Here is a 10,637-nt window from a genome sequence, read left to right as displayed (position 1 = left end):
CTGATAGGATGACACCGATAAGTGATAGATGTCTATAGATCACATACTGATAGGATGACGCTGATAAGTGATAGATGTCTATAGATCACATACTGATAGGATGACACTGATAAGTGATAGATATCTATAGGTCACATACTGATAGGATGACACCGATAAGTGATAGATGGCTATAGGTCACATACTGATAGGATGAAGCTGATAAGTGATAGATGGCTATAGGTCACATACTGATAGGATGACACTGATAAGTGATAAATGGCTATAGGTCACATACTGATAGGATGAAGCTGATAAGTGATAGATGGCTATAGGTCACATACTGATAGGATGACGCCGATAAGTGATAGATGTCTATAGGTCACATACTGATAGGATGACGCCGATAAGTGATAGATGTCTATAGGTCACATACTGATAGGATGACACTGATAAGTGATAGATGTCTATAGGTCACATACTGATAGGATGACGCCGATAAGTGATAGATGTCTATAGGTCAGATACTGATAGGATGACGCCGATAAGTGATAGATGTCTATAGGTCACATACTGATAGGATGACGCCGATAAGTGATAGATGTCTATAGGTCACATACTGATAGGATGACGCCGATAAGTGATAGATCTCTATAGGTCACATACTGATAGGGTGAAGCCGATAAGTGATAGATGTCTATAGGTCACAGACTGATAGGATGAAGCTGATAAGTGATATCTATAGATCACATACTGATAGGATGACGCTGATAAGTGATAGATGTCTATAGGTCACATACTGATAGGATATAGCTGATAACTGATAGATGTCTATAGGTCACATACTGATAGGATGACACTGATAAGTGATAGATGTCTATAGATCACATACTGATAGGATGAAGCTGATAAGTGATAGATGTCTATAGGTCACATACTGATAGGATGACGCTGATAAGTGATAGATGTCTATAGGTCACATACTGATAGGATGAAGCTGATAAGTGATAGATGTCTATAGGTCACATACTGATAGGATGACGCCGATAAGTGATAGATGTCTATAGGTCACATACTGATAGGATGACGCCGATAAGTGATAGATGGCTATAGGTCACATACTGATAGGGTGAAGCTGATAAGTGATAGATGTCTATAGGTCAGATACTGATAGGATGACACCGATAAGTGATAGATGTCTATAGGTCAGATACTGATAGGATGACGCCGATAAGTGATAGATGTCTATAGGTCACATACTGATAGGACGACGCCGATAAGTGATAGATGTCTATAGGTCACATACTGATAGGATGACGCCGATAAGTGATAGATGTCTATAGGTCACATACTGATAGGACGACGCCGATAAGTGATAGATGTCTATAGGTCACATACTGATAGGACGAAGCCGATAAGTGATAGATCTCTATAGGTCACATACTGATAGGGGGAAGCTGATAAGTGATAGATGTCTATAGGTCACATACTGATAGGATGACGCTGATAATTGATATCTATAGATCACATACTGATAGGATGACACTGATAAGTGATAGATATCTATAGGTCACATACTGATAGGATGACGCTGATAAGTGATAGATATCTATAGGTCACATACTGATAGGATGACACCGATAAGTGATAGATATCTATAGGTCACACACTGATAGGATAACGCCGATAAGTGATAGATGTCTATAGGTCACACACTGATAGGGGGAAGCTGATAAGTGATAGATGTCTATAGGTCACATACTGATAGGATGACGCTGATAATTGATATCTATAGATCACATACTGATAGGATGACACTGATAAGTGATAGATATCTATAGGTCACATACTGATAGGATGACGCTGATAAGTGATAGATATCTATAGGTCACATACTGATAGGATGACACCGATAAGTGATAGATATCTATAGGTCACACACTGATAGGATAACGCCGATAAGTGATAGATATCTATAGGTCACACACTGATAGGATAACGCCGATAAGTGATAGATATCTATAGGTCACACACTGATAGGATGAAGCTGATAAGTGATAGATATCTATAGGTCACATACTGATAGGATGACACCGATAAGTGATAGATATCTGTAGGTCACATACTGATAGGATAACGCTGATAAGTGATAGATGTCTATAGGTCACAGACTGATAGAATGAAGCTGATAAGTGATATCTATAGATCACATACTGATAGGATGACGCTGATAAGTGATAGATGTCTATAGGTCACACACTGATAGGATGAAGCTGATAAGTGATAGATGTCTATAGATCACATACTGATAGGATATAGCTGATAAGTGATAGATGTCTATAGGTCACATACTGATAGGATATAGCTGATAAGTGATAGATGTCTATAGGTCACATACTGATAGGGTGAAGCTGATAAGTGATAGATGTCTATAGGTCACATACTGATAGGACGACGCCGATAAGTGATAGATGTCTATAGGTCACATACTGATAGGACGACGCCGATAAGTGATAGATGTCTATAGGTCACATACTGATAGGACGACGCCGATAAGTGATAGATGTCTATAGGTCACAGACTGATAGGACGACGCCGATAAGTGATAGATGTCTATAGGTCACAGACTGATAGGATGAAGCTGATAAGTGATATCTATAGATCACATACTGATAGGATGACACTGATAAGTGATAGATGTCTATGGGTCACATACTGATAGGATGACACTGATAAGTGATAGATGTCTATGGGTCACATACTGATAGGATGACACTGATAAGTGATAGATGTCTATAGGTCACATACTGATAGGATGACACTGATAAGTGATAGATGTCCATAGGTCACATACTGATAGGATGAAGCTGATAAGTGATAGATATCTATAGGTCACATACTGATAGGATGACACTGATAAGTGATAGATGTCTATGGGTCACATACTGATAGGATGACGCTGATAAGTGATAGATGTCCATAGGTCACATACTGATAGGATGAAGCTGATAAGTGATAGATGGCTATAGGTCACATACTGATAGGATGAAGCTGATAAGTGATAGATATCTATAGGTCACATACTGATAGGATGACACCGATAAGTGATAGATGTCTATAGATCACATACTGATAGGATGACGCCGATAAGTGATAGATGTCTATAGATCACATACTGATAGGATGACACTGATAAGTGATAGATGGCTATAGGTCACATACTGATAGGATGAAGCTGATAAGTGATAGATGGCTATAGGTCACATACTGATAGGATGACGCCGATAAGTGATAGATGTCTATAGGTCACATACTGATAGGATGACGCCGATAAGTGATAGATGTCTATAGGTCACATACTGATAGGATGACACTGATAAGTGATAGATATCTATAGGTCACATACTGATAGGATGACACCGATAAGTGATAGATGTCTATAGGTCACATACTGATAGGATGACACCGATAAGTGATAGATGTCTATAGGTCAGATACTGATAGGATGACACCGATAAGTGATAGATGTCTATAGGTCACAGACTGATAGGACGACGCCGATAAGTGATAGATGTCTATAGGTCACAGACTGATAGGATGAAGCTGATAAGTGATATCTATAGATCACATACTGATAGGATGACACTGATAAGTGATAGATGTCTATGGGTCACATACTGATAGGATGACACTGATAAGTGATAGATGTCTATGGGTCACATACTGATAGGATGACACCGATAAGTGATAGATGTCTATAGGTCACATACTGATAGGATGACGCCGATAACTGATAGATGTCTATAGGTCACATACTGATAGGATGACGCCGATAAGTGATAGATCTCTATAGGTCACATACTGATAGGGTGAAGCTGATAAGTGATAGATGTCTATAGGTCACAGACTGATAGGATGACGCTGATAAGTGATAGATGTCTATAGGTAACATACTGATAGGATGAAGCTGATAAGTGATAGATCTCTATAGGTCACAGACTGATAGGATGAAGCTGATAAGTGATATCTATAGATCACATACTGATAGGATGACGCTGATAAGTGATAGATGTCTATAGGTCACATACTGATAGGATGACACTGATAAGTGATAGATGTCTATAGATCACATACTGATAGGATGAAGCTGATAAGTGATAGATGTCTATAGGTCACATACTGATAGGATGACACTGATAAGTGATAGATGTCTATAGGTCACATACTGATAGGATGAAGCTGATAAGTGATAGATGTCTATAGGTCACATACTGATAGGATGACGCCGATAAGTGATAGATGTCTATAGGTCACATACTGATAGGACGAAGCCGATAAGTGATAGATCTCTATAGGTCACATACTGATAGGGGGAAGCTGATAAGTGATAGATGTCTATAGGTCACATACTGATAGGATGACGCCGATAAGTGATAGATGGCTATAGGTCACATACTGATAGGGTGAAGCTGATAAGTGATAGATGTCTATAGGTCAGATACTGATAGGATGACACCGATAAGTGATAGATGTCTATAGGTCAGATACTGATAGGATGACACCGATAAGTGATAGATGTCTATAGGTCACATACTGATAGGACGACGCCGATAAGTGATAGATGTCTATAGGTCACATACTGATAGGACGAAGCCGATAAGTGATAGATCTCTATAGGTCACATACTGATAGGGGGAAGCTGATAAGTGATAGATGTCTATAGGTCACATACTGATAGGATGACGCTGATAATTGATATCTATAGATCACATACTGATAGGATGACACTGATAAGTGATAGATATCTATAGGTCACATACTGATAGGATGACGCTGATAAGTGATAGATATCTATAGGTCACATACTGATAGGATGACACCGATAAGTGATAGATATCTATAGGTCACACACTGATAGGATAACGCCGATAAGTGATAGATGTCTATAGGTCACACACTGATAGGATGACGCTGATGAGTGATAGATATCTATAGGTCACACACTGATAGGATGAAGCTGATAAGTGATAGATGTCTATAGGTCACACACTGATAGGATGACGCTGATAAGTGATAGATATCTATAGGTCACATACTGATAGGATGACACCGATAAGTGATAGATATCTGTAGGTCACATACTGATAGGATGTCACCGATAAGTGATAGATATCTGTAGGTCACATACTGATAGGATAACGCTGATAAGTGATAGATGTCTATAGGTCACAGACTGATAGAATGAAGCTGATAAGTGATATCTATAGATCACATACTGATAGGATGACGCTGATAAGTGATAGATGTCTATAGGTCACACACTGATAGGATGAAGCTGATAAGTGATAGATGTCTATAGATCACATACTGATAGGATATAGCTGATAAGTGATAGATGTCTATAGGTCACATACTGATAGGATGACGCTGATAAGTGATAGATGTCTATAGGTCACATACTGATAGGATATAGCTGATAAGTGATAGATGTCTATAGGTCACATACTGATAGGGTGAAGCTGATAAGTGATTGATGTCTATAGGTCACATACTGATAGGACGACGCCGATAAGTGATAGATGTCTATAGGTCACATACTGATAGGACGACGCCGATAAGTGATAGATGTCTATAGGTCACATACTGATAGGACGACGCCGATAAGTGATAGATGTCCATAGGTCACATACTGATAGGACGACGCCGATAAGTGATAGATGTCTATAGGTCACATACTGATAGGACGACGCCGATAAGTGATAGATGTCTATAGGTCACAGACTGATAGGACGACGCCGATAAGTGATAGATGTCTATAGGTCACAGACTGATAGGATGAAGCTGATAAGTGATATCTATAGATCACATACTGATAGGATGACACTGATAAGTGATAGATGTCTATGGGTCACATACTGATAGGATGACACTGATAAGTGATAGATGTCTATGGGTCACATACTGATAGGATGACACTGATAAGTGATAGATGTCTATGGGTCACATACTGATAGGATGACACTGATAAGTGATAGATGTCCATAGGTCACATACTGATAGGATGAAGCTGATAAGTGATAGATATCTATAGGTCACATACTGATAGGATGACACTGATAAGTGATAGATGTCTATGGGTCACATACTGATAGGATGACGCTGATAAGTGATAGATGTCCATAGGTCACATACTGATAGGATGAAGCTGATAAGTGATAGATATCTATAGGTCACATACTGATAGGATATAACTGATAAGTGAGAGATGTCTATAGGTCACATACTGATAGGATGACGCTGATAAGTGATAGATGTCTATAGGTCACATACTGATAGGATGACGCTGATAAGTGATAGATGTCTATAGGTCACATACTTATAGGATGAAGCTGATAAGTGATAGATGTCTATAGGTCACATACTGATAGGATGACGCCGATAAGTGATAGATGGCTATAGGTCACATACTGATAGGGTGAAGCCGATAAGTGATAGATGTCTATAGGTCAGATACTGATAGGATGACACCGATAAGTGATAGATGTCTATAGGTCACATACTGATAGGATGACACCGATAAGTGATAGATGTCTATAGGTCACATACTGATAGGACGACGCCGATAAGTGATAGATGTCTATAGGTCACATACTGATAGGACGACGCCGATAAGTGATAGATGTCTATAGTTCACACACTGATAGGATAACGCCGATAAGTGATAGATATCTATAGGTCACACACTGATAGGATGAAGCTGATAAGTGATAGATATCTGTAGGTCACATACTGATAGGATAACGCTGATAAGTGATAGATGTCTATAGGTCACAGACTGATAGGATGAAGCTGATAAGTGATATCTATAGATCACATACTGATAGGATGACGCTGATAAGTGATAGATGTCTATAGGTCACATACTGATAGGATATAGCTGATAAGTGATAGATGTCTATAGGTCACATACTGATAGGATGACACTGATAAGTGATAGATGTCTATAGGTCACATACTGATAGGATGACGCTGATAAGTGATAGATGTCTATAGGTCACATACTGATAGGATATAGCTGATAAGTGATAGATGTCTATAGGTCACATACTGATAGGATAACGCTGATAAGTGATAGATGTCTATAGGTCACATACTGATAGGATGAAGCTGATAAGTGATATCTATAGATCACATACTGATAGGATGACGCCGATAAGTGATAGATGTCTATAGGTCACATACTGATAGGACGACGCCGATAAGTGATAGATGTCTATAGGTCACAGACTGATAGGACGACGCCGATAAGTGATAGATGTCTATAGGTCACAGACTGATAGGATGAAGCTGATAAGTGATATCTATGGGTCACATACTGATAGGATGACACTGATAAGTGATAGATGTCTATGGGTCACATACTGATAGGATGACGCTGATAAGTGATAGATGTCCATAGGTCACATACTGATAGGATGAAGCTGATAAGTGATAGATATCTATAGGTCACATACTGATAGGATGACACTGATAAGTGATAGATGTCTATGGGTCACATACTGATAGGATGACGCTGATAAGTGATAGATGTCCATAGGTCACATACTGATAGGATGAAGCTGATAAGTGATAGATATCTATAGGTCACATACTGATAGGATATAACTGATAAGTGAGAGATGTCTATAGGTCACATACTTATAGGATGAAGCTGATAAGTGATAGATGTCTATAGGTCACATACTGATAGGATGACGCCGATAAGTGATAGATGTCTATAGGTCACATACTGATAGGACGACGCCGATAAGTGATAGATGTCTATAGGTCACATACTGATAGGACGACGCCGATAAGTGATAGATGTCTATAGGTCACATACTGATAGGACGACGCCGATAAGTGATAGATGTCTATAGGTCACATACTGATAGGACGACGCCGGTAAGTCATAGATGTCTATAGGTCACATACTGATAGGACGACGCCGATAAGTGATAGATGTCTATAGGTCACATACTGATAGGACGACGCCGATAAGTGATAGATGTCTATAGGTCACATACTGATAGGACGACGCCGATAAGTGATAGATACAGTCCTATGAAAAGGTTTGGGCACCCCTATTAATCTTAATCATTTTTAGTTCTAAATATTTTGGTGTTTGCAGCAGCCATTTCAGTTTGATATATCTAATAACTGATGGACACAGTAATATTTCAGGATTGAAATGAGGTTTATTGTACGAACAGAAAATTCGCAATATGCATTAAACCAAAATTTGACCGATGCAAAAGTATGGGCACCTCAACAGAAAAGTGACATTAATATTTAGTAGATCCTCCTTTTGCAGAGATAACAGCCTCTAGTCGCTTCCTGTAGCTTTTAATCAGTTCCTGGATCCTGGATGAAGGTATTTTGGACCATTTCTTTCTACAAAACAATTCAAGTTCAGTTAAGTTTGATGGTCGCCGAACATGGACAGCCCGCTCTCAAATGATCTGAAAACAAAGATTGTTCAACATAGTTGTTCAGGGGAAGGATACAAAAAGTTGTCTCAGAGATTTAACCTGTCAGTTTCCACTGTGAGGAACATAGTAAGGAAATGGAAGACCACAGGGACAGTTCTTGTTAAGCCCAGAAGTGGCAGGCCAAGAAAAATATCAGGCAGAGAAGAAGAATGGTGAGAACAGTCAAGGACAATCCACAGACCACCTCCAAAGAGCTGCAGCATCATCTTGCTGCAGATGGTGTCACTGTGCTTCGGTCAACTATACAGCGCACTTTGCACAAATAGAAGCTGTATGGGAGAGTGATGAGAAAGAAGCCGTTTCTGCACGTACGCCACAAAATAAAGATTGAGTTGTTTGGTCATACAAAAAGGCGTTATGCATGGCGTCCAAAAAGAAACAGCATTCCAAGAAAAACACATGCTACCCACTGTAAGATTTGGTGGAGGTTCCATCATGCTTTGGGGCTGTGTGGCCAATGCCGGCATCGGGAATCTTGGTAAAGTTGAGAGTCGCATGGATTCCACTCAGTATCAGCAGATTCTTGAGAATAATGTTCAAGAATCAGTGACGAAGTTGAAGTTACGCCGGGGATGGATATTTCAGCAAGACAATGATCCAAAACACCGCTCCAAATCCTCAGGCATTCCTGCAGAGGAACAATTACAATGTTCTGGAATGGCCATCCCAGTCCCCAGACCTGAATATCATTGAACATCTGTGGGATGATTGGAAGCGGGCTGTCCATGCTCGGCTACCATCTAACTTAACTGAACTTGAATTGTTTGTCCAAAATACCTTTATCCAGGATCCAGGAACTGATTAAAAGCTACAGGAAGCGACTAGAGGCTGTTATCTTTGCAAAAGGAGGATCTACTAAATATTAATGTCACTTTTCTGTTGAGGTGCCCATACTTTTGCATCGGTCAAATTTTGGTTTAATGCATATTGCACATTTTCTGTTAGTACAATAAACCTCATTTCAATCCTGAAATATTACTGTGTCCATCAGTTATTAGATATATCAATCTGAAATGGCTGCTGCAAACACCAAAATATTTAGAACTAAAAATGATTAAGATTAATACGGGTGCCCAAACTTTTTCATAGGACTGTATCTATAGGTCACATACTGATAGGATGACTCTGATAAGTGATAGATGTCTATAGGTCACATACTGATAGGATGACACCGATAAGTGAAAGATGTCTATAGGTCACATACTGATAGGATGACACCGATAAGTGAAAGATGTCTATAGGTCACATACTGATAGGATGACACTGATAAGTGATAGATGTCTATAGGTCACATACTGATAGGATGACACCGATAAGTGATAGATGTCTATAGGTCACATACTGATAGGATGAAGCTGATAAGTGATAGATATCTATAGGTCACATACTGATAGGATGAAGCTGATAAGTGATAGATCTCTATAGGTCACATACTGATAGGGTGAAGCTGATAAGTGATAGATGTCTATAGGTCACATACTGATAGAATGACGCCGATAAGTGATAGATGGCAATAGGTCACATACTGATAGGGTGAAGCTGATAAGTGATAGATGTCTATAGGTCACATACTGATAGGATGATGCTGATAAGTGATAGATGTCTATAGGTCACATACTGATAGGATGAAGCTGATAAGTGATAGATATCTATAGGTCACATACTGATAGGATGACGCTGATAAGTGATAGATATCTATAGGTCACATACTGATAGGATGACGCTGATAAGTGATAGATGTCTATAGGTCACAGACTGATAGGATGAAGCTGATAAGTGATATCTATAGATCACATACTGATAGGGTGAAGCTGATAAGTGATAGATGTCTATAGGTCACATACTGATAGGATGATGCTGATAAGTGATAGATGTCTATAGGTCACATACTGATAGGATGAAGCTGATAAGTGATAGATATCTATAGGTCACATACTGATAGGATTACGCTGATAAGTGATAGATCTCTATAGGTCACATACTGATAGGATGAAGCTGATAAGTGATAGATCTCTATAGGTCACATACTGATAGGATGAAGCCGATAAGTGATAGATATCTATAGGTCACATACTGATAGGGTGAAGCTGATAAGTGATAGATGTCTATAGGTCACATACTGATAGG

Source organism: Leptodactylus fuscus, unplaced genomic scaffold, assembly GCF_031893055.1.
Source record: "Leptodactylus fuscus isolate aLepFus1 unplaced genomic scaffold, aLepFus1.hap2 HAP2_SCAFFOLD_122, whole genome shotgun sequence".
NCBI classification, from domain to species: domain Eukaryota; kingdom Metazoa; phylum Chordata; class Amphibia; order Anura; family Leptodactylidae; genus Leptodactylus; species Leptodactylus fuscus.
The sequence above is the reverse complement of the archived record's forward strand: the minus strand, read 5'-3'. Positions refer to the sequence as shown.